General features: G+C 41.2%; 1 protein-coding gene and 1 long non-coding RNA gene across 2 annotated transcripts in view; one reads left to right on the forward strand and one right to left on the reverse strand.

Annotated features, from left to right (window-relative positions):
* The window catches only part of LOC105682180, a 127,822-nt gene extending 115,296 nt beyond the window's left edge, over positions 1–12,526 (reverse strand). The window contains exon 1 of the long non-coding RNA XR_001102832.3: positions 12,025–12,526. This is a non-coding gene — a long non-coding RNA (uncharacterized LOC105682180). The remainder of the gene's footprint in view (positions 1–12,024) is intronic.
* A 240-nt stretch (positions 12,527–12,766) lies between these two features.
* LOC105680233 overlaps positions 12,767–26,590 on the forward strand; it is a 241,548-nt gene continuing 227,724 nt past the window's right edge. The window contains exon 1 of the transcript XR_004460887.1: positions 12,767–12,919. The gene's annotated coding sequence lies outside the window, so the exon portion shown is untranslated. The remainder of the gene's footprint in view (positions 12,920–26,590) is intronic.

Raw genomic sequence — 26,590 nt, forward strand, 5'->3', positions numbered from 1 at the left:
GACGTTCAAACGAGCCGCAGCCGTTTAAACGCCGTAACACCATGGAGATTGAAATGTCGAAGTATAAATAATATATGCAGATAAACTGTGTCAAACTGCTTTTTACGTGTTCAATGATCACATTATTTTTCTCTTTTTTGATAAATCTGATAAAAGATCCATTTATATATAAAGATCACAGACAAATAATTTTGATATTATATATAAGCGATCCGTAGATTAAAAAAATATTACGCAATTAGCAGATTTTTGCAGATCTCAAAAATTCTAAATTCCCAACGTACAATGTCGGCGTTCATTTATTACGATCTATCCGATCACCACGGCGAGATGAGAAACGATCGCCCGAGCGTCGATGCCGCTACTGTTCCGCACGTCACAACGATAATTAAACAGATCATTAGCGTCATTGCGATGCGACCGGTAGAAAACAGTAGCGAATCGCAACGCCTGCTGGCGCATACCGTTACGCGATGGTTGTGAGCCGATATGGTACTCTGACTAATGTGACCACGGTGTTGCACCTTGCAAATTGCTGCGGATCGCGGCTGCGCTGCTCGCTCTATGGACGCAGAAAAACTATCTGGCTGCGATTTAAGAGGCGCGCACCATCGCTCGCGTTCGGTGACGACTTCAGGACGATCACCCGGATCGTCGTCGACACCTGTCGCGCGGACATCGCCCCGGGAACAACGACCACAACGTTCCGCTTATTTATCTCGAAAAGTTTTGACGCGTCGCGCCTTTTATTAATGCGTTCGAAACGTTTTGGAAACGTGGTGCACATCGCGAGATACTCGATTTGCTCTGGGAATATTTATGAGAACTCACGGTTTGGTACGTTCGAAGTTCGATGGGGTGAGTGTATCGGTTGATTCTCGTATAGCTGGAGATTGATCGAGGGAGGACTTTTATCGTTTGGCTTTTTGTGTACCTTTTGCTTCTGAAAGTTATGAATAACTATAGGGTAGCGTTTTGAATATGAAATGAATTTCACGAAAATTTCACGAAGACCTTGTAATAGAAACTAAATGTGTTTTCAAGCAGAAGAGTCTATTATCTGTTCTCAACTTTTTAAATTGAATCTTCAACACGTTACCCCCGCGTTTGCACGATGTTGATCAACCAATAGAATATTTAAATGCGCAATGTATAAGTTACGATACATCGAGCTTAAATATTAGTCGAAATAATTGAAAAATTCTTCGCATTACGTATTATTTCGCATTATTACGCATTACGTAAAATTTCCATTTATATCTCATTTAAACAAAAAAATTCAAATCCATGTACCGCCCAACTTCGACTCCTCCCTACGTCAAAAAACATATTCGTATCCGTCGCTTCAATTAGCATCGCGGGACCTTGAAGAACGATAAAGCTTCAACACAATGGTCGAAGCAGCAAAAAGCAAAAAAGAAAAAAGAAAAATACGGGGGCGGGTGCTTAATTGAAACGCGAATTTCAGTCATTACTATTTCTCCAAACGCGACTCCGACGTCACAGAAAATTTCAATTTTCCGCTCGAGTTAGTAGATAATAACGCAAATATTTTTCCGTGTGACGGAAGTCCTGCCGTGGACAAAGGATTCCTTCTCCACCTCTTGGATCCCTCACCGTCCTTTTCCACCCTCTATCTCGACCAGCGCACTTTGCACACAGAAGAGAACGTCTGTGACGACAGAGAGCGCCGGATGCGCGATGCTGGCGTCGAAAGAAAGAGGGAAAGAGCAAGAATAGCAAGAAGGGGTCAAGAGGATGTCGGTGTCCAGGAGAGAGAGAACGAGCTCGAAACAAACGAACTGAACGGCGAGATCGGCGCCCGGTAGCGTTGCCATTCTATAAATATGTATAGCCAATATCCGCTTACATATTCGGCCATGGCACCGGGTAATATCGTCATGCAGATCCATGGTGGGGTTAAGGGTGGGTTTCCGGGGATTGGCGAGCACGTAGCGCGCTTTCCTGGGTTCCGCTGGATCCTTTGAGCCGGGGACCAGCCACGTCATATCGTACGAAAATATCTAATCTGCATGTGTTTACGTTTGACGTGTCGATAGCTGCGAGACTCGCTCTTTCGCCTCTTACTAGCTCGTGAATTGAATTACATACATACTAAGCTGAGATAGGACGAGACACCGTGATTCGTGAATTTTCGAATTTAGAAACAGGCCAACGAGGTAGAAGTAACGAAGAATTTTATGCACACGTGTTTGCGTGATTAAAGGGTTTCTATTTGGTTAAGATAGCTATTGATTAGAAGATACGTGGTTCCTTTGTATAATAATTTCTCAATAATATCATCCACCAAATGGTCGATTAAATAAATTGTAGATTGTAATTTCGCAATTTTACAGTGTAACGAAGCTTGGAAAACGTTAATAATTCACCGTCATCTTAACTTCCGATACAATCCGATACAGAACAATCTCTATCAACCATAACAAGTCAAGCTGCAACATGTCTGCGTCATGACGCAATCTACGCGACACTGACGAACTCAAGCAGCAAAGAACACGACTTTAACAAATCGATACACCGAATATCCCAAGGGACACAGTACTCGTAGGCGGGTTCGCCAGTAGCAGCAAAGTCGACTTTGGTATTTTTCAATTAATTTTTTCAACAGGCTGAAGGAAGGTTTTTGGTCGCGCGTGCCGCGCCGAATATCGACAGGGTCTCCGTACATTGGCTGCGGTTATTCGCTCGCGGACACCGAGGCGAAGTGGCCCCGGATCAATCAGAAGCGGCCTATAATTAACGAGTTACGGCCGAGCCGGCGCGTTTGCATTAAGACGCGGCTTTTTGTCACTCGGTTTCTCGAGGGAGAAGCGCGGTCCGGCCGTAATTACCTCGGGCGGCAGACGGTTGGTATCCGAACACGTTAGAACCCGGTCGAGGCGAGAAGGAGAAAGAGAGAGAAAGCGAGAGAGACGAGAGGAACTAGTCGAGTTTCTTCGCGGACCCTGCGGATTCGCCTCGAGGGCCGTCTCCACCCTCTCCTCGCACCGGTCCTCCACTCTCACCCTGGCGTGCCACTTCGATTGGCTATACTGTGTGGGTTTTTCTCGTTAGCAGCGGTGCCTTCGAGGCGAGAGTGCTTTCAGGGGGGCATAACACCGTCTAGAATCGTAATTAGTAGGCGTGAACGCACGCCTACCAGACACCGCGACTTCTTTCTCCGCTTCGACATCCGTTTGGCCTGTTTTGCGCACCTCTGCCTCGCGAAAACTATTCGTGAGGGGATCGGACGACACTTCACCCCTTGCTAATGAGGATGTGACGCCTACAAAATGGACTGTGATCGGGCCGATGCTGGCCAAGTTTTCGTTTACGATGTTCCTTTTGGTATGTTGAAAATTTTACCTGATCCGATTAAATGTCGATCCAATTTGTACGAGAATGATAGGTAACGAGAAAAATTAATCACCTACAGTTATATAAATTATTTCTTCTTCGATAGTTATTGTTCGAGTAAAAGAACAAAGTATTCTTTCAGATAATTACTTGGATCGTCTTGCTGCATTTTGCAGCTTGTTATTTTCGAAAGATTTGCCCTATGTGAAATAGCGATATTTTAGACGCTTCGTAGAGATTCTTTACTTGTTAATGCATAATTACATTTGTATTCCAGACTGTTATGTTATATTTACATTGTAAAATCAATTCTTACGTATACATCTTTAATTCAGTGGCTGGAAGACTTCGCGATTAAGAAATTATCCAGTTCACAAGTGGCAGGAATAAGATAGACGACACTTCTATCCAATCTCTATAACCAATTCAAATTCACAGAAGATACCAGAGAGAAATTTTTTGTACTGATATCGAAACGATAATTTATTCTTGTAACTACAATTTATTCTCCGCAAAAAAATCCGTTCCAATCTTTTGGTTACAAAATGCAAGGCGAAAGAAATTCAAATATAAATGCGTCGTCTACCGCGCAGCCATTTGCGATTCCTCCCTACCCAACCAAATGATCGGCTACCGAGTAAAATTACACGTTTTAGTGCGTTGCTGTTTCATAAGTCACCAACATCGAAATGCGTTTGGTTCTCCCGAGGGCAGTCGGCTGGAGCGCTCGCGCATTCCTTTATCCATTATCGCTTCGTAGTTTCCTGGACTTCGACGCCCTTTCATCGCCTATCATCTTCATCTACCGCGCGCGCAAGAAACAGATGGGGACGGCTGACGTGCAGGGTACAACGTACTCTTCATTAATTTTCCGTTAGCCGCGGTTCGGTTGCGGCGAAACGATCTCTCTAGCGAAATACGTTTCACTCGGCTGCGAGACGGTCACCGGTCGGTTCGAGATCATTATCGATACGAAACGAAGTCATAGCGGCACCCTCTTGAACTGTTCCTTATAATGCTACTGATGTCGTCGCGATTGTGACAAAAAATGACGCGTATCCGCCGGAAGCAGTCTTCCTCCCTTCGGAGGCCCTCCATTACTTTGTACTTAGCTCTTTTTCCCCGAGGCTTGCTGAGAGAGATGATTCGTCGTTTCATGGCCGGCGGAGCCCGCGAATTGACGCATCTGCCACTGCCGTGACGAATTCGACGGCAAATTAATTGATCGCGATCCCGCGATCGGTCCACATAATTGCCAGTTCACGCGTTGCAATGACATACCTTGTTGATTACGGGTTATGCTACGGCTACCCGTGTCTCTTTCGCTAATTGCCTGACTTTATTTCATGCCGCCTATCTGGATATCGAATCACGCGAACAACAATATTGAGAAATCAAATTTTCATTTTCTTTTATCAAACGAAAATCACAGAAGAGAAACATGTTAAGTATATTTTTATCGATTCTCTGATTTTAACGCCTATCATTGAACCAAAACCATGATGAAACCAAAGATACCTGATAATTATTAAGGCAAGCGATATTTTAATATCTTTATACAATTCTTCTACTATGGGATTGATTATCAACAGAATCTCAAGGTAGTTATCCTATAGAAGAAAACAGGAAATATGATTTATCGTGTTTTGTGGTTTTCAGGTGAGACGAAATTATTGGATATTGCTATTGTTTTCACTCTTATGATGATTACCATAATAAATCAAAGAATAGGCGTAATTAAAAGAGTGCGACTAAAAAGAAATACAAATGCAAAAATTCGCTTCGATGAACTATAATATAGTTGCTTCTCGGTTGAATTTATGTTGATAGATACGAATTATCGATCATTGTAGAATAGATTGTAAGGAAAATTACATGTACCTTTCGGTTGTAATGATAGCTTATCCTAACACGATTCCGTAATATGCATCTTAATTTCTATACGGTTCAGTTATATCGCGGATATTACGTTAACTATACGTTATACACGGGAAAAGATTTATTTTGAGCTTAAGTATCCTATAAATAGGGCCTAATGATCGGAAGAAGCAAATTATCGAATTTTATATTAATTAGCAAGGAATTAATAGGAAAAGAAAGGAATATTTCCTTTTATATTAATATACATTGGGAAATATTATGTTCTCCAAATTTTAATAAGATGAAGTTAATAATAAACATTGACAAGTAAAAGAATTTTCCTTTGTAACTGATCTCTGAAACGATACATCAATTTGTATATATTTGTGTATTCGTATCTACTTTATTAACAATCTTTGTTACAACAATATGTTGAGTGCAAAATAAACTGTGTGTCAATAAAAATGAGTGTAAAAAGATAAAGTTGTATATTTTATATAACATACGAAGTATAATTTGTTACTTATTTCAACATCTGTCTGCAATATGTATCTATTTTATTACAAATTCAAATTTTTCAAATGTTCCACGATACACTCGGTACTTTGCATCACTATCGTAACATCAACATATCTCTATTTGCTTAATTCACGTGCTTTAATATCTTCCGACGAGCTTTGCTTACCAATGACTCCCATACGATATATCTTATTAAAAATTCAGAATGTTCAAATGTTCTACAATATACTGGGTACTTAGCACCGCTATCGTAACATCAGTTCATATCTTTGTTTAATTCATCCGAGTGCATTAACACACCCCAACGTTGTTGCTCATCAAAGACTACAATGGCGCCACTGGCAGGTCTAGCGTCTATCATCAACTGACGCCATCGCAGTCCCTCCTTAACATTCACATAATCGAATATCTCATACATCAAACATTCCATATAATAATCTATACAACCAACGATTAATTTTTTCCAAATTATCCACTCCAAACATAAAATCCTTGCCTTCGTCGTTCCATCGTTGGAAAACTTCGTTCGAACAAACATTAGCTTGTCGCTTTCTCAGACAGTTTGTCGATCGATCGACGGCGCGTTTCACCGCGGACGTTTCCCCGGGTTCGCAGAATCGGCACAAGAAAGAGTGAAAAGCGGTGCGTTACGCACGAGACGCTCGAGACGCGCGTGTGAACGCGCAGCGCGTTCCTACGCATAAATCATTCCACGCTCGCGTAGAACACAGTAGCTGGCGCAATTGTTATGCTAACCAGTCGACCAGTATCTGCTCTTATATAGCCTATGTTTCCTGCTCGACCACCTGTTACCCTCTCGAACCACGACCCCGGTAACGTTCGACTCATCCGTCCCGGTTCGGCACGTGTATAATTGCCCTCGCTCCAACTCCTCTCCTCTTCACTCCGTTCCGCGCCACGCAGTCACGTCGCGATTTTCTTTTTCCATTCCTGGCTCTCCGTGCGAGCTCTCCACGGCGTAGCGCATTTTTTATTTCTATATTTTCTTTTTCTCTTGCTTTTTTTAGCTGCGCATTAGCGAATATTGATTGAAACCGGTAGTTGAATTATTCAGTGCGCTCCGTTGAATTCCTTCATGAAACGCATACGCGCGCTCGGTAATTGTGGCATCGCACGCAGAAAATTTATTGCTATAGAAAGTTTGCCTCAAGTTTAGGAGCTCCTTGATCGAGATGATAAAAATCGAGTTGCTGATAGATCGGTGAATGCTTACGCAGCGGGTTTCGTTTACTTTACACGTTTCAATTCAGTTACGAACCTTTGGAGACGCGAATTTCGTAAGTTTCTCAGGAAATGACCAGTTGCTCGGTTGGATTCCGTTGCAATTTAGTATCAGTTCTACGAGATTATTGTAGACAAAGTTTGTGTTGTTAGAAATGTATGTTATTATTCGGTAATAATATTCTGATCCTCTAATTTTATTTTATAGCAGGATGACGAAGAGGTATTATAGTTAAACAGATGGTTACCGAACAGTGATCGATTAGACAGAATGTCATGGGCGAATAATGTACTTCTTCTGAGTAATAAGTTTGCATACTCTTTGATTAATCGCAATAATTAGCATTATGGTAGTTATAATACGCTATCCAAGTGACTAAATATGTAAATAGAAATCAAGATATCTCACTGAAGAAACGAAACGATCCTGTTTCATTATACTTCTCATTATCACATAGATTAATGACTATCGTCATAAAAGTATATTTACCGAATTCATTAAAAGTTTCATCGAATCTGGCAGATCCGATCAAAATCGTTCCAAAATTAATAATAATATTTCACATTGCAAAGTTTTTCACAGAATAAATCCTATCTAATGCCTGTAATACCATGGAGTGTGCTCATAAAAAGCCTTGGTGCTTCCATGAAAACAGTGAATTGTTTCTTAATTTCCCGAGGCCATTGTTCACGACGAAGGGTCCTCGCGATTGTGCTGCAACGCGATACCGGACGATACACTTTATTGCCCCCTCGTTTTTACAAATGGATCCACAAGTTTGCCCGATACTTCGCCCTTTTATCACGGGCGAACGCACGGCTTCATTTCCCACCGGCTAGATAAGAATAATGGACCATACGAAGGTGTTTCCTCGATCCCTATCTTAATAACTATCTGTTTCGCGAGTAACGCGTAAATTACGGAGGATAAACTTACGAAGGAATTTAGAAGAAAACGATGCTATCGATATCGTGGATATTATCAGGCCATTACGCCATTCCGACAACCAACAACATGGCTGGTACACGAGGCTCTCTTCAACTAGCTTGCTGAATTATGTATAATGATGAGCGCGCGCGCGTTCGAACAATGACTGGCCTCTTTAACCGCATTGTTCGACTTCTGGACAGGCAACCACGGCCATAAAAGTTCCTCAAGAAGATGCGCCGTCAAGATCGTCAGGGAAACAAATGACGCCTGTGAGCCTTTTAATTGCAGCACCTGCTCTCTCGTACGGCCTCTGCGAAAACGCGGAGGTGATAATTTTTCTTCTACAGCTGTTCGATTTCGTTTTCAACCGCGTCATCGACGAGCCAGTCGTAAAAAAAAAACGGAGCCACTTCGTGGACTGTTACGGTAGCGACTACCACGTGACTTGGACCTACTTTTCCACTCGAAATGCCTGATGGCTTTGTGCTGCAATTAGTGAAATTGCCCCCGTGACGATCAAGATTGTCGGAACGGTGGTCAATTTATTGGAAATTTCACGTTCGGACTAATTTTAATCTAAACAGGTGGAACTTGTTGAATAGAATAGCTAATTATTGGAATAGATGTACAATTTTCTATCGCGTCAAATTGAACTTAAAATTGAAATATTTCCTACATTTTCGTCGCAGTCGTACTTTCGTGTCGTTAAAACATTTTGTAGATTATCAGGATGAAGTATTCTAGTAACGCTGGTTCCCAATTTTTTCGAGAATTTCATATTGAATCACCAATACGAAATTTAAAATTGCAGCCGTTTTACAGTCACAAATGTAGAAGCGCATTAACATATGGAAAAAATCCATCCGACTGGCGTGCAAGCCAATCAGTCACCGTCTCCGTCGTCTTCTGTTTTTAATATTCCACTAGATAGCATATTAAAAAATATGATGGAGCAGGAATAATTTCTTCGTTAGTCATAGTAAATAATCACCGATCTCGTCCGACACGATTTATGTAAATCAGTACTTCCTTCTTTCTCATCGAAGACACGAGCAATAAATATCAACGTCAAAGAACAAATAATTACCCATTGAAACATTTAGAAAAAGATCATTTAGACGTGTATTCTTATTTTAATGCTAAGAATTTGCCGTATTACGTTACGAATACTGTATTCGGACTCGTTTGTTTTAAATCAAATAAAGAACCTTCATGTAGAAATACCAAATATGCCTGTTGGTTTCTGTTACCTTCCTTCCACCGTACGTGTGTCCATCGGTTTTCTTTCCAGGTGCACCGAACCGCAAAGCAACGTAGAGGGGTTCCACGAAGAAACGCGCAACCAACGCGACTAATCATCGACGAGATATTTATTTTCTATTATTTCGTGGGAATCGAGCAACGCGCCGCTTTCCTTCTCGATTTAGAAGCCCTCGACTCGCCTATGCTCGATGACGGATTTTTATTTTCGGTATCGCGTTTCCATCAGAAAACCCTCGCGCACCTTTCTTCCTTGACGTGTTCCGAGGATGAATCTTCTGTTCACCTGTCACGTGTCTATTAACGACTCTACTCGCCACTCAACGATCCCAAATTAGCACATACAATTGCTGTTTCAGAAGGAATTTTGTATCGCGAGTCGGTTCTTTGTCTTCGACGTGTAAACTTTTTTCTAAATATCGTAGAATACTTTTTTACATATAAACATATATCTATTGTATCTGTAGCACAGTTCAATCAAAATGTAAATAATTGTAGAATAACTTAGTTTCATTAAAAATAATATGCTCCTTGTTTTAAGTGAAAAATCACCAGCATTGAATTCTACGAATCAACTTTGAATTATTCCAATTTCCGCATAATTTTACATAAGCTCCTTCAAATGTCAATTTTATACTTCCGACAATTTTCACGATGCCTGATTCAAGACTTAAAAGATTTAGAAAGGTTTCGTGAATATCGCAACGATTCGTATCCTAATTCAAATTTTGCACCAACCTAATAAATTATTGCGAACTACACGGAAACTAGCAATTATTACGTTTCGATTACCGGCTCAGACGTGATGAAGAAGGGCACGACGGTAGATCAATCATTCGAACGTTCGATTACGAACATAGTCAGGTCTGAGAAGATACGAATGCGTGCGATACGTTGCGTGGTACATATACACGTTGCGTGATACGCAGGCGATTGGTTCTGTGGGAACTCGTCAGCATTGACGAACCCCGTTTATCAACCTATTTAGATACCCAATTGCCGCTGGCTTCTTCGGCAGATGGAGATATTCTCGGAGATTCATGGCCACTCGTGTTTTGTCCTACGAGGACTTAATTACATCTGTGTGCCCGTAATGTTATATTGCGAATTGTTCCACTAACGGTCAAACTGATACTAACTTTGTGGCCGAACATAATTAAAGAAAATAATTAAAGAAAAATTTCTAGATACGCAATAGCGGATTTTAGAATTATAACGTATCATAAAGATTAACGTTTATTTTACATACAACGAAGGTAATAACAATACTAAAGCTATTATCTGTTACGTGAACTTGAGTCGAGCTTAATATAGGTATGTATACGCTTCTGTCGCGGTTTCCAACGAATCAGGGCGAAATTGTGAAGGCGCTCGGTGTTACATTAAGAAACAGGAAGTCGATTTCTAAACGATGCCGTCGGAATCATTAAATGATGCCAATTAAAAAAGATAATGAGCGGGATTCATTACTCCCGCGAACAAAGATTCCATGCCCGTTTCGTAGAACGCCGTGGCAGGAAAACCGCAGCTCTGACGCAACGAAATCCAGTCGAATAGCATCCACAATGGACGCAGATCGAGAACATCGCTATTAGAGATAATAGAATGTGTAGAGTAATTTTCCCACAGTCACAGGCGAAAACACGCGGCTTTCCTACCTTTCACCTAATGCCACATTTCACATGTGTTCGCTCGGTAAATCTACTATTGAATGCTACGAATTAACGCGGTTAATACGAGCAGAGAATTGTCGAAGATACCGTTCCGAAAATCTACGCGAGTTCTTAAACCGCGTTTTCCACGGTTCTTTCGCGGAACCGATAATTAATAGATGAAAGAAAGCGTATATTCTCGCATTATGCTCGCGAATACAGTTAGTCTAACAATTTCCAAAATCTTCGTCCGAGCGAAACGACCGACAATTTTCCGCTTTTTCGTCACCGGAGAATCCTTCGGCAAACTTTTTTCCAACGGTATCAAGAACCGACACGGACGCTTCCAACTTTTTCACCACGCACGCCACACTGTCGCCAATCGTACGCCGTTGCACGCTACCGTGCGGTTTGTCGAGTTTTCAACCAGATAAAGTAGAATGTATTACGTAAAACGATTCCCTGCACAGTTATTCCAAAACAGAATTTAGAAAATAGCTTGATCAATTTTAATCTTTGCATGATCTTTTCTGTCAGCTTCCGATACAATTTTTCGCCGAGATAGTTTCATTGAATTACACAGTTGAGAACTAATATTAACGAAATTAGCAAAATATAGTAGCAAAATTTTATGAATCAAAAATTGCTATCGCTAGTACATTCTTTTGTATAAATTGTAAAATTCTAATTGTTTGTATAACAGTTTGTAATTTATAACCTATAATTTGTCACTTGTCAATTCGTCGTTGTTATTAATTAGTAAATTATTGTGTAAGAGTGTCCAAGTTAAGTTTAAATACAATAGTGTTCGAAAATTAGAAACATTGTAGTTTTGTAATACGTAAGATGCTTTTATGACGAGAGATAGATCTTTCGTATGTATTTTATATGTTTTTTCGATGGTATTGATACGTTGCATGAATCATAGATGTGACTTCAAAATTCTACATGTGAAAGCACGTCGTATAAAAGTGTGTTTATTTTATCTTTTAGTAAAATACATATAATCGTTAAATGTGAATACACTTCCAAATGAGAAAATATCTATATAAAAAGTCACATTTACAATCCGAAAATAAATTTTGAAGTCACAGTGTGATTCTAACCTTCCAGATTATGTAACCTCCTAAATGAACTTTCTTCATTACCGACTAAGAAAACTACAACTAATAATAATTAAAGAATAATTTCTATTTCACTTACCATTCATCTTGAACGAGTTGAGAACATTTCATCAGTCGAATTACATCCAGATGAAGCCAATCCAGTAACACCAAAGAACGATCTGTGATTCTTCGAACGAAGGGGAGCACAGGCGTTTTCGTCGAAAGAGTGATGTCCGCGAAAGCAATGAAACACGTTTTTAATTACTTTTCATACTTTCGTGCGATAAACGAGGCGTTGACTGTCTGTTTGTCGTTGTCAGGAACAGCAATATGCATGCGGGTCGGGTTTTAAATAAACGGTTGTCTTCCCCTTTGACTTTACGATAATAGGTTTGTTTGCATTCCAATTTCAAGAAGTTTAACACTGTTTTTTACACTTTACACCGCACTGTTCGTCGCCGAACTAGATCCAGCTTTCACCGGTTCAATGAATTTCGATTCGTTTGCTTTTCTTTGTTCGTATTGCCACAATAACAACGCATTCACAATTACGACGCGCAATTATATCGACGACGCGTTACACGAAGTCTTCCGAACGACTGTTGTGTCGACGAGACGAGCGTAGAGGTCGATTTAGTATATCGACGTTCGAGAATCGAAGTATTTACACGAGTGAATACACGGAGCCATTGAGTGTCAGAGATTTTCAAACTGCGTAAATATTCTTCTCTTAATTTTATTATTATTATTATTTTATTATAATTTATTATTTTAATATTGACATTTAACATTTTCGTAGCTTTTCGATAATTAATACTTAATTTTCTCATTTAGATAATAATTACTGGAATCAACATACTTCTATCGACGAAGAAATTGACGAATTCTCGGATGGTGTTTGGAGGTTGGATATTTGAGTATACGTAATTTATGCCTCTGTGGACAGAAGAATCTCCACTGTATGCAATGATGCGATCGTGATGCAACAATCTGTGAGTAAATATTGAATATGCATGCACGTTACATTACTAATTTCTACTTTTACAAAATAAAGTCGTTCGAAAATAACCTTAGAATACAAACGTTATTACACATTCCTTTGACATAAACGTTCCATATAATCGACAATCAAACATCGATATAATCGATATCACTTGCGATAGACAGAATCTTCGTCAGTCGTGAAAATTATTAACGTCTGTATTGTAAGGTTAAGATTGAAATTTATTAAACTTTAAATAGATGGTAAATATTATATTACGATACTTTTCTTGATACAAAATTAATTCATGCGCGTAATCAAATATTTTGATGTGGTTTTCGTTTTGACTTAAAAAAGTGATTAATGATCTGGTATTATTATAATATCGGAATCTATTTGGACGTTATTACAATTTCTCCATTACAAACACGAATAGTTCATACCAGATATATTAGGTTGCCCAAAAAATTTCTTTTGTTTCATAAAATGATAATAGATGAACAATTTCTGTTTTATATTATTTTATTGAATTAGGTGTGATTTATTTTGTTATATTTCTATTATTATGTTCGTGCATAATTCAGTAAACCAATATAAAACAAAAGACATTGTGTGTCTATTATTTCCTTATAAAACGAAAAGAACTTTTTGGACAACCTAATACTATACTTAAAAACTGTTAAGTCTGAAGCTAACTTAATGTCGGTTCATCAGGAAAGGCAGGGAACTCGAAAACAATCTCTGTTCCTTTCAGATTAATACAATATTTAGGGCCTCCTATTTTACGGTCTGATTACGATCCGTAGTATCTCTGAAAATCGTTCAGAAATTCGGCAGTGGTCCGTTGTTATGAGATCGTAATAACGCATCGCTTTTCGAAAGTTTCGCCCCCGCCGAAACGTGCGTTGTGATTAAACACAATGTGCGCCGTGAAACACAATGGAGTAATAATATTCCGGTGCGGCAGACGGCGCGAGATTTGCGTGCTGAATGAAAAAGTTACCAACAAGCAAAATTCCCGCGAATTCCGACAAAAGCATCGGGGCCGAGTCAGGACGAGAGAGAGTGAGCAAGAGAGAGGAAGGGAGAAAGAGATTGAAGAATGAAAAGTACCGAACACCGCCGTGTGTGTTCGGAACACGCCGCTGGCCAGGTTTCTATCGTAAAGCCTCATTATCGTTGTAATTATCAGGCAAAGAATATAATGTGAGACGGTGGCGTGTCAGAATGCATTCAATATCGGCCTCCCTTATACAAAGTTAATCCCCGTGTCTACGTGGAAGTCGTACGAGTAACTGCAGACCGCACCGCGAGGGAAGGAAAAAGGTTCGTGTTTCCACTAAAAATTATGATTTTCGAGAATAATGATCGAATTTAATTTAAAATATCCAGCGGTTAAAACGAGGCTCTGTTAGTAATTCATTAATTATCCAGCATTACTTAACAGGATTTCTATAATAACGCCACACGAGAGAGAGAACGACTCAATTTTTCGCCATGAAAATTAACGCATCATAACGCAACACTTGAAAAATCATTAAAACCAGAATATATTTCATGATACCGCCGTGTTCCGTTTCAACTCTTCATCAACGATCATTAAACACAATACACCGCGATATCAAGTTTTATTTAATCATCCGTATCTCTTGCTAACAGTCCTGCAATCCATGTGAACGACTCAATTTCCATATACGGATACACACGTATACTCACATACTCACGTAACATCGGTGTACATACATATCGACTTTGTAACACGTTCGCAACGTCGACCGTGGACGCTCTTAAATTCATGCTCCTCCCACTTCAAATCCGAATTGCAATCGCGCAATTAACGGCTGCAATTAGAGTCTCCGATATCAGGACCGATATTATAAAGCACTCTAATTGTCTCGTTGACTGAATGGCTCGCACAGCGCGCGTGCGGCATTGGTGAAATCGCAATCGTCAAAACGATCGTTCTGCCGACGTCTCACGCAAACTCTTCGATCCAAGGTATCTATAACTGCCCACCCTCTCCACCGTGGTGCCGCGGACCAGTTTACTCGACCAGAGGCGTGGGTGGGCAGCACGAAACGGCCCTAGAAGCCTCTTAATCGCACCCCGTCCGAGTTTCAAAGTTTACGGGTTAAAGACCGGCTGGGTTATTAATGCACGGATTCCGTGATACAACAGTCCGGTCAATATATCGCGCGTTTCCGAGCGATTCCTCGCTATAGAGAAACGCAGCACCCTGTCTCACCCCTTTGTGCGAGGCTGTCGACCGATCGAAGTGTATCGCGTTTTAATAGTCGAGCGAGGAATCGAAGGATGATAGAATTATAGAACATTCTTGTTCGATGAAGATGATACTTATCTTTACTAGCGAATAGAAAAGGATTCGTTTTTAATTAGGTGTTTTTCACAAGTATATTTAGATACACGTTACACATGGATAGTTGTAATGTTAGAAAAATAATAAATAACGAAAATTGTTTAACGTGTCAATCCTTCGGAGCTCCGAAAACGGATAAGAAACTCTCTTCCCATCCGAGGATTATCAAATTCTCGACGCGTCGCTCGTCACAGGACGAACACTTTCCCGAGCGAAATTTCACATCCTCTCTTCGCATCCTAAATGTTCTTCGACTACAACGTTACCGCGTCGCGTCACTTTTATTGCGAATTCTTCTTTTAACACCCTCCTAACGGCCGGGACACAAGATATTCCCTGGTCCCCGGTATGAAAACGCCGGTCCCGTTCGCACGCCTTCTTATTCCCATGCATAGGACCGGATCTCGATGTCACTACGAGACGAGTCTCTCTCTGTTCCACGTTTCAACGACGCTCGTATGGCTCGCGTGCGCTCATTCGAAGCGGATAATATTCAATTTCAGGCACCTCTGTGGGCCCGTGTGGCAATTTACGCGTTGCACCATGCCTGGATCTGCACAGCTCTCATAGCTGGCGGCCAGAAGTAGATGCGCGCCAAGTGAAAAAAATTGAACTCCGAGGTTCTCTCTTCCCATAATGGCGGAACGTCGCGAGCGAGCCAACTTCAAACCAGGTTTCTTCGATCCTTCGTCGAGTTTACAACGCTGTGCCCTTCGAGCTCGCGTAAACGGCGATAATTGCACACGCAGTTGCAGCAAGGACGCCTCTGGAATCGCGTGCACATTCTCGTTGAACACGTGCAAGTAACAGCATCGAACGTCCGTTCGAGCTGAAGTTCGGACTAGAAATAGGCGCATCCGTTTTATGGCCGCGTAAAGAGCATGGTGAACGCAGTTATACCGCGATCCTCCTGGCAAGGCTCGTACTCGGAGAGAGCCTGCGGAACGCCAGATGCGTTACGACTAGCCAACGCCGGCTTGTCAATTATTGAAATGAGCTAATTATCGTTTTCTCGAGCCTCACGGGCGGACAGCTGCACCTTGCTCGCGCGTTTAGACAAGGAAGGGGAGCTGGGTTCTTGGCTGTATGGCCCCTGCCTGTCTGGTCGAGCGCGTGCTACACGTCGCGTCATTATCCTTAGAATGCAACGGCCGCTCCTGGAACTGCTTATTCCGACATCTTTCAGAGGCATTCCATCGAGCAAGTGCACACGTCGATGGGGTAATTTATTAATCGGTTCGCAAACGGACCGTGTAACGAGTTTCGCCGACCTCGTTCGTCCGTGATTCTAGAAATTTTCTGTATATTCGCGGAAATTCTTTCAGTGAAAATATATGCAGGATGCAGTGGTACAAGTTATTACCCTGTTTCTTTCCTAATAGTCTATTCATTGATATTCATAAAGAAAGATTATTTAAATTATATTTGTAGAAAGTTTTAAGAAGTTCTACCTGTACAATTGCTATTACAGTTTCAATTTGCCGTCTTTTAAACCATTTATTTTTTAACTAAAATTCAACTTCTCTATGACAGTTCTTTTTGATGCTTAGCTCGATCATAATCTGGTACTTGCGAGATAATATGAGACAAGGAAACAAGTAGACATAATGTACCTAAATCATATTAACAAGGAGTAGCCGTTTATAATACCATAAAATCATCACAAACAATACGTTCAACGACCTTTTAGTCCACAACACCACTCGTATCTCATCAGATACGAACATAATCAATCTATTAACCCATAACGTTTAATCTGGCACAACGTATGTATAGCTATCTCGTAGAACGAAACAGAATTTTCTAGTTAAAATATGACTGGCCTCGGTATTGAATCCCGCGTAATCTGCGCAAAGACCAGGTGATCCGAAGTGGTAAGACGTCGCCGGGGAGAAAGCTAGAACTCGAGGGGGTCGGAATCGTTCGACTAATGGAACAAGAACGAGGGGTTTGCCGGAGAAGAACCTTATTTCGCTCGTTTATCCGCGGAGTGCAGATTCTTAATAGAATACTCGATGAATGTATTTCTCTTACGAGACTAAGACCGGTTAGGAAGGACCGAAGAACGGTGACGTGGGGACAGAGGGGGTGGTCGACGGAGGATGAACGGGGGTGTAGACGAAGAGAAAAGGGAGAGGGTGTGTCTCAACGCGATAATAAATCTGTGCTTAGCTGTACGACAATGGGCCGGACGGAGAGAACGGAAAGAAGGGTTTAAGCCGCGTCCTACTTACGCGACGGGGATACTCTCAAATGGATCGTGCCCGAAGACCAGATTAATCCGCCAGGAAAACGGATTCTGCGAACGATTCGGTCCGGTGAATATAACCGCGTTTGATTTTCGTGCCTGTGAAATTGTTCCTTTTATTGAAAACGTCCCACGGTTTAGACGCCCCTAGACAGCGTTTAATTAAATTTCTTAATGGGTTTGTTTTAATCGTGAACTTTGCAGTTCCTTATTTTTGATATCAAAGGATGATCAAAGATCATATTTATGATCTGATAATATACGCACTCTCACATTGCAGTATAAATTATTGAAGGTTTGGCAAGATTTTAATAAGCAAAGAATTATATCACAATTATGAAATGAAGCCATTGTTTATGTTATAGAGAGGATCTTTTCACATTCTACTTTTGCATTTTTTAATTTTTCATCGAATCAGAAGTACCCACATTTATGTCTATAGTTTTACAAACTACTTCTGTTTCTTTTCTACTACAATAAATTGCTCCGATCAATTATTCCTTGATTTATCTGATATAATATGATTTTAAACAATTAAAAATTAAAAAATTCAGAACCGTATCTTGAAATACCTAAAGAAATAGATACGCAGCGTTCTGTAGCGTACACTCGAACCACTTGGGGAATAGCCAAGTGACATCGTAGTATATCCCCTTTACGATAATTGTCACGAACACCTCGGATCGAAGAATCGAAGAAGCTACCGATGCTTAATCGGCCGTCCTTTATCACAGCTTAATAGCTTTGAAGAAAAACCTAGAAAGCCTAGACCGCAGATGCGGCTCAATCAATGTCGCATACTCGAGGCCGCACGCTCGACCTAGCCAAGGTCGGCCAAGAGTTGCCTGCATTCTACGTGTTCTTGCCGTATTCGCTGGTATAAGGCAGGTGATCGCCGCTGTTCAGGTGACCACTCCTCGAGAAGGGTAACACTGAACCGACGACATTTTCTGGATAAGCGGAGAAATTCTCTCGCTTGCTACCAACATCTACCTCAATTGTCTACCGAGGTCGAAAAGCTTCGCAACAACAAAACGACCATCTGCTAACGATTCAACGAAATCTTCATTTTCGTCTAAAATTTCGTCATCGATTTATGACGTTTCCAAATACATACAAATCGATCAATTTTTCAAATCGCATGTTCCATCAATTATATGTTTCATCAATTAAAAATTGAGTGAAATAATTTTCCATATTCTGAATCTGTGCTACGAATGAAATAATTTGGTTCACGAAAAATCATAAAGGCAGGTATGTGTGAAGCGTGCGCAGAACACCAGGAAAGCTCATCATTGTGACCGGTCGGAAACCGGTCGATGAGGTACGACAGGCATGTTCGAGAAATGCCGTCAGCCAGCCAGCTGATCCTGGGAACAACGCCCCGCGACCATTTCTTGCTGGAATTAGGCCTTCTTGATTTAAGGCCGGCCGCCAGGTTTCTCGCATCGGCAAGGGTAGCTCCGATTCCACCAATTCGATCGGGTCTTCTATTTAAACTTCTCCGATCCAGCCAGTTGATGAACACCGAATGGAATAATTTTTGTTCTAGAAACGTCAACGACAGAGCACGAAACTTTTGAAAACTTCGGCTCAACTTTGCTCTCGTTTCATTGTGCAATTGGCAACAGAGTGAAATTTCTTTCGTTGCAATACAGCGGTTAAACCTTCACACGGTTTTAAGTTTTTTAATTAATTTCCGTTGAAATTGCTCGATTTCGTTCGTGATACTGTGCTTATTGATTCAGTGCCAGGATATCTAAAATAGAATAGAATTGCCGAATCTTGTTTCATACGTGTTATCGACAATTACATGTTAAATGTATCTTATTTTATTTAAAGATGAATATTTCCATTCGTAAATTTATTATTATTTCATATCAGAGTAATCAGATTTTAAATTGAAGAGATTGAAAATAGAATTTTCCTGGACTAATCCTCACGTGAATTTTGTGACACAATTATACTTTTATTCGACTTTGAGCTCCATATCTACAACAGAGATTCTTTTGATTAGAAGACAATTACTTTCCTCGTTGGATATAATGGCGCAATTCGTCGTATAGAGGAGACGACGACGCGACGGTTCAGGCGAAACCAGACGGTACTTGAGAAAAGAAATTCGTCGAATTGCTTGTTGTCAGCGTGTACAGGTGAGCGATACCGTCGTTTGAGAGGCCGTCGGCCGGGTAGTTCCCAAGACCGTGTGTCGATTGGTCGGGATTGTTTGTGAAATTCCTTCGATAGTATTCGATGAATCTATCGAGGCACGTCGTCCGCGATTCCGAAGGAGTCGGTATGCCGGTGCCGGTCGTTAGGCGGGTCGTCTTTGCTATCGAGAGCCCGCGGATAAAACCGTCTTGGGAATCCCCTGGGCAAACGTCACTTAGACCACAACATGCCACCAACCAACCTCCTTCTTAATTGTTTACGCAATAATTAAACCCACTAAATTGTCGTGCGGTTCAACTCACTAACTAAGAAATTAGTTTTTCTAATTGGTTGCCCGAATCTTATAAAGTGAAGTTTATTTCTTTAAATTGACTTAAATCAGGTTTGTAGTGCCAACGCCAAATTTCACTCCATTTTTTAAAATATATCTATTAAGATATATGTTTATTACATAATTTTATAAATGTGATTAGGTTTTCATAAATGTTAACTAACTGAAAGTGCTCCATTTAATTGATTCAAACGGGATTATAATGATTCACCAGAAAAGCTTTCAATTTTTGTTTCTTTCTGCCACTCTGCACTTTTATAGAAACATTATAAATTATCATAAATTCTAGAAATAACATACCAATAAATTTTAACGATATAACAGTTCCTTGTTCATTCTTGGGAATTTTACTACCGAAGATGAATATCCTCACGGTATTTCGAGCTCGATTTTCTTTAATCGACAGTTGTTACGATGGTAATAACTCTCTAACGAGATGGAGAATTATAAAGTCGATTCGTGGAGAAACGCGGTCGGATTTTTCGGCGAAAAAGCGAAGGATCTTTCGAAAGAGACCGGCGACAAAGGCGCATGAATTTAGAGAGGAGATATTTTAATACGACTCTTTGCCAGGGCGGTGGAAAGCGTTTCGGAATAATTGCGACGACAACGGAAGTACTTCGTCGATAGACAGAACATACACGACTCTTTCCACCCTTAACCGGGCGGAGGTCTGCAGAGGTTTTGAGGGACTGAGGGGGTAACTTCCAACGTTCAAACAAATAGGAACTTTGTTTGCCGAGCGTACAATAGGTGGAAACCGAATGATATGTCTAACTAAATACGTTACCGTACCGGTATCAAAGGGAGAACCGAACCTTTATGATGGTTTCTGGTTGGCTCGCGTCTCCGCAGTTTGCCGCTCACCCTTCTGTGGTTGCGCGTATCTATACGTGCACACGATCCTCCCGTAGCCTCATCCTGCCCTTGCCATCCTACGAGAGCGCACAGACACAACGGCATCGCTTTCCGGGCGATGCATCAATTGCAAAATTGAAATTTCAGCATCAACAATAATTACCATTGTCACCGCACCGACGGCTGCTTCTCGTTCGTTACCGAATCGAAAGTGGTTCTCACAGAGTCTCTTGCCTCTCTCGTCATCAAGAATTCGACTTATAGATTACGTGATTCGCTAGTCACCTGTATCTGATTTTATTCAAGTCGCTGCCTTTAAGTTGTTTCGAATTATTTCAAATATTTCGTCGTGTGTTCTCTTTTATCCTATGCGCCAGTATTTTGTCACAAACTTCTTCTGAGTTTTTATTTCGATCAAGCGATAGTTAGGTACAGCGCAATAGAAATATAAGAGAAAGATACATTTTTATCTTTTCTTTGCCTCGTTTTCTTCCTCGTAAGGCTCCTCGTAAGGAGTTTCTTGAAAACATTCTACGGAGTAAGGTGAGAACCACTGAAAATTCAGAACATCAGCAAATGAAACTTTGCCTAAAGGCTCAGAAACATCGCGAAATAGGTAGCTGCTTCAGGCAGCAACGCATCAGCGTTTCCTGATGCGTCCCCCGACCATGTATCACGAGTAGCTGCCGTTTCCGGTTTATCTATCGAGCCGTTGAACGGTATGACAGCCAGCTCGTCTACACGCTAATATGTCAAAGGCAGGCAGAGTACCGAAGACAATTAGCGCAGCGATTCTACGAGACGGTAGCTGCTACTCTCCCAAAGTCCTCGTTTCGGTTATTTGGAAAGTCGACTATGACTCCCGGTTGCTTCCTTCGTTCCGAATGAAAGGCTAAATGCGAGTCCTTCCTGTACGAAGGTGCTTCATCCTTCAACCCTTAACGGAGTACGTGTATCCCAAGAAAATTGCTGCCTTTGTCTCATCTTTGCGACTGCCAAACCTGTTCACCGTATTTATCGTAACGAACGAGACGATTTTTCAATTATTTGGTAGCTGATTCCGGTTCCGCGGATAGTAGACGCAAATTGCTCACTTAAAATTCCTATTTTAAGGTTCTCTCTTTTTCTTCAGAGAAATCAGTTGACACTTTTTCTCTTGCAATTAATTATTTGTTATTAATTGTATATAATACGTGGTTTATGTTCGAATTCACACTTTAGAAAGAAGTATCTTCTTTGATCCCTTAAATGATCTTTAATAAGGTGTCGAGATTATCGATACAATCCTTCATATTCCCGAAAACTCCCCCAAAGCAGCGATGCGAACAGACACAAGCTTAAGCCAGATTACAGAACGCATCTGACTCCCACTTGCAGTAATCTCGTATCACGTGACAAATATGTCAAGCGGATTGAAACAAGTATTTTGTACATGATTGAATGCCTCATAGCTTTATCTCCAAACGAAAGCAGCTTAAATCCCATATATACCAAGCTAAAAAACGTGGTTTCGAGTTCGCTAGCGTAATATTGCAAAAGCCACCGCACAATACACATTACGCGCTATTCGTTTTAAAGCTCCACATACCTATACAACCTCGTATCACGAGCTTCAACAATATCGTCATATCGCATATCTACATACATCTACCAACATCGTTAATTCCATTTCTACCGAGTATTCCACCGAGTATTCCACAGAGTATCCCAGCAACAGGATCCTTCAGTGGAATCCTTTTCCTCGCGGTCATATCCATCGACTGTAGCCATTCGTCTTTCTTGAATGGCAATCGATGGTCGCGCTCGAGATTCGAATTCCAGCGAGCCTGTAAGACGATTATCGCGCGTAGAGGTAAGCTCTCTCACAATTAGAATCAACGCATCCATTGGTTGCGAGCGAATCTCGGGCCGGGGCGCGAGACAAAAAGAGAGAGAGCTCGCGTGGTCTCCCGTGGGAAACCGTTCCTTTCGTGGCAGTGAGAACAGAAAGAAATAAATAGTGAAAAAAGAGGTACGGCGGACATGTGTGGGGCAAGGTGAGGCGGAGAAGGAGAAGGAGAGGGAGGACAAAATCAAATAGAAGGAAGAGGGGACGAATAGCTGGGTGGTGGAGGAGAAGAATCGGAGGTAGGTCGAGGTAAAAAGTTTGGCGACGAACGTGGCCAACTCGCCTCATGGCTAAGAGGAGAGCAGAGGAGATCAGCTTTGTCGGCAGCCTTGCTAATTAGTTTACTAACTTATCGACTCTCTTTTCGCATCTATACGCCTCCACTACCACCAAATCCCACTGGGATGGAACATTGACGCTGCACTGTCACCATATGGTTGAGGTGTTGCACACTCGACAAAATAAACGTCGAAATCGTTCGATTCCCTTCGCCTGCTGAGATAAAGAGAGAGGGAGAGAGAGAGAGAGAGAAAGAGAGAGAGAGAGAGAGACCGCGTGATCACATCACAAGACAAGACAAGAGAAAGCCCGAAGAACTCGAACTCTGCAGCCCCATCTGCCCTGATGCGGCCTCGATAGTCGCTCGCGTTCCAGGAGACAAATTAAGTTCTTGCTCCTCGTGTATTCCCTGGACAATCGTTCCCCTGTGCTCGTCGATATCTAAAGGTTGGGATTGAAGCATTATCAGCTAGACGGGTGTAATTAGATGCCAGCAATGAAAAACGATCGACCCTCTTAAGTCTTCTGGTCTGACATTTGACAGAAGATTGGGTTAGATGTGAAAGATATTAAAATTGGGCATCTTAATGTTTCATTTGATATTCCAGATCTCTTTTTCTGTGATGAACCTCTTAGAAACTGTTGTTCGCTCTTTCCTAACATATCTCTATCATGAATCTTTTTTATTTCATTTTGTTCTCTAGCTTTTGAGGAGAGTCTGCAATTTACCTACTTGTTAAAAATGTCTTACAATTTGTGATAATGGTTTTATCTTTAAAAGCTTATAGTATGCGATACACTTGGGAATAGACTATAGCGTAGACCTATATCCTTGAACCAATAACGTCTCCTTCAAGCTGTGTAGCGTCACCTCCATACAATATTTTTATCTAGATGAAAGGGATATTTTGCAGTTACATAATTTAATAAAATGTACGAATATAGTAATATTTAAATATTTATTAGAAGCGATAACAACAATTTGATGAGATATTTTGCCTGACGCAAAATGCGAAAGAAGAAAGTCAATTTCTCTAGGTATAAAGCACAGTTGTCTTTTAATGCAACTCGTAACCTGATCCAAAAGATATTTTCGTTTCCTTATTTTCTCTTTTTCTTAATATGACATACATAAAATACTCTTCTGATGCTATAAACACGCATTTTTGATTAACCGAGGTTCATCAAATCCGCGCGATACCATAGTCGCGTATTTTTAAACAGCTTGCATATTGTCAGCTATTCGAAGCTTATTCCCAACGAAGTTATTTCGCTTTTACAACCGGGAACAACATTTCCATGGACGGTGTTGGATATTTAGCAGCACGCGAGCCATTATTCCCTTTATTTCCAGCCCTTACTTGACTCGCGCTACGAATTAAAAAGCGGGAAGAAGACGAGAAAGGGCGAAGTAACGGGCGAGCTGACTCGACGCGGAGGCGGCGCGGCGGCCAAGCGAGCGCGTCGAAGCGAACCGATGAAATTCAGACGAGGGATAATTTTTTAACGTTATTACTTGCCGACCGTCCTGCGAATCGGTTCTCTCTTCCACCCTTTCCCCGGTCTGCACCGTTCTCTCACCCTTCGTTGATTGGCAATTTCGCGTCTTGAATTTTTATCCGGCTCGTCGGAATCGGGGGTGCGAGCCCGGCAACCCCTTCGTTTTTAAATTATCCGCGAGATTAATCAAGGCGTCATTTTTCACGTCCAATTTGCAATAAAAAGAAGCTGGCGAACCAGGAAGCGGTGGGAACGAGACTGGAGGGGGATAGAGGCCCGGTGACGTTAGAAGAGTAAACCTTATTCTTAATTGATATATTTTGAATTAATTAATCCTTCCGAGCGTGATGAGCCAATGGCGAGAACGCGCAAAATAGGACTCGCCTACCCTTTTTTCTTAATTAGCGCCAGTCGTAAATTTTTTTCATTGGACACTTTTTTCTTCGATTATTAGCGCATATATTTTCCAACCCTTTATTGGCTCTGCAACCCTTTTGTCGCTGATGTCCGACATCTGCTGGCGTCCGGGGTGGTTTGCGCAGCTTCTTGTTGTCCCTTTGCATCTTGCGAGAAAGTGAGAAGTACAGTCGATACGAAAAATTTAATATATTTCTTGTTATCAACGTGAAATTAATGTCAGATATTTCTTATTATATAATATAATAATATCGTATATATAAAGTTTATTAGGTCTGCGATATAGCAATAAATAGATTAAAGAATATCTAATAATAATAGAATCATGGATTGTACTTCCCGTAAGATAAATTTAAAAACTTTCTAATGTCAGTATCATCCCCAGATATAATTACATTCTCAATGTATCGATATTCTCAGTGTTCCACTGAAAAATTCATGTCAACGAGAGGGGAATGAATTCGCGGCAGAATTTCATTTTCAGCATTGAAGCGAACAAATTACTTAAAGAAACGGGGAAAAAAGAAAGTTTCCTTGTAAATACGAAGTATTCCGTCGTCTTCGGTCTCACGGTAAAATACTGTTTCCACGAGAGGGTTGAACTCCGATTCTCAAGGGTGTTCAGGATGGAGAATGCCACCGCTTAATAAGAAAGCAGCCCGATGGACTAAAGATCGAAGGACAGAGGCGTTGAAGCGAAGTAATTAAAAAATATACGTCGATAAAATAATATTGGCTACAAATTCTGTTGCAAGCCCACAACGAGAGCGAGAGAGAGAGAGAACGACGGTTTATCTTCCTATATAAAATATAAAATTTTATTCGTTCTCTTGCGCCTACCCTCCAACCCCTTTCCTTCTTTATTTCCACAGTGGTTCTTCGATGTTTTCGAAACTTTTTCATAAATCATCTCTAGATATGCACGTTCTGTGCACTTCTGCACAAATATTCCGCTACTTATGCAACGTTATATTTTTATTAACATAACTATACGCAGATATCTTATCCGTTAAATGTTAAAACTCTTACTTCGCATTGAAAACTTTTTTATCTTCCAGTGATATTATGTACACTTGGACAATATTGCATCTTTAAATGTTTTATGACTGCACACAAATTTGCATTCTACTCACAACTAGAAATATCCAGGAAAGACGTCGGAAATCGAAAGGTTCCTCCTTGTCGGCGGTTGATCGCGAAAAATTCCGCCGATGGAACCCGTTAGTCGAAGCGGAGATCCTTGCGGCTGGCAACGTACACGGTCGCGTTCCGGCGGCGAGGGGGCAGGGGCGCACCATGCCGCGGGGTGTCCGCTCGTTTCCATCCTGGGAAGGCGACGGAAACGTTATGCAAATGGGTTTTTACGGGGAGAACTTTCGTCGGCGACGAAACGGAGAGGAGAGCAGGAGGATGCTCGGTGGGGTTGCGCGGAGAGGGATGCTGTGGAATCAGTCTGCCGCTCGTCTCCCGCCCCCTCGAACCGCGCCGCGGGATCGGCCAAGAGGCCGGATCATTTTTACCGAAATTAAATCGAAAATTAGACTCGCATTAAAATGCGCTCCCGATAGGGCTCGCCTCGAATCGCCGGTGGCTCAGCCAAGGAGGAATAAA

The sequence above is a fragment of the Bombus impatiens genome, unplaced genomic scaffold (assembly GCF_000188095.3).
Source record: "Bombus impatiens unplaced genomic scaffold, BIMP_2.2 scf_0102, whole genome shotgun sequence".
Classification (NCBI taxonomy): Eukaryota; Metazoa; Arthropoda; class Insecta; order Hymenoptera; family Apidae; genus Bombus; species Bombus impatiens.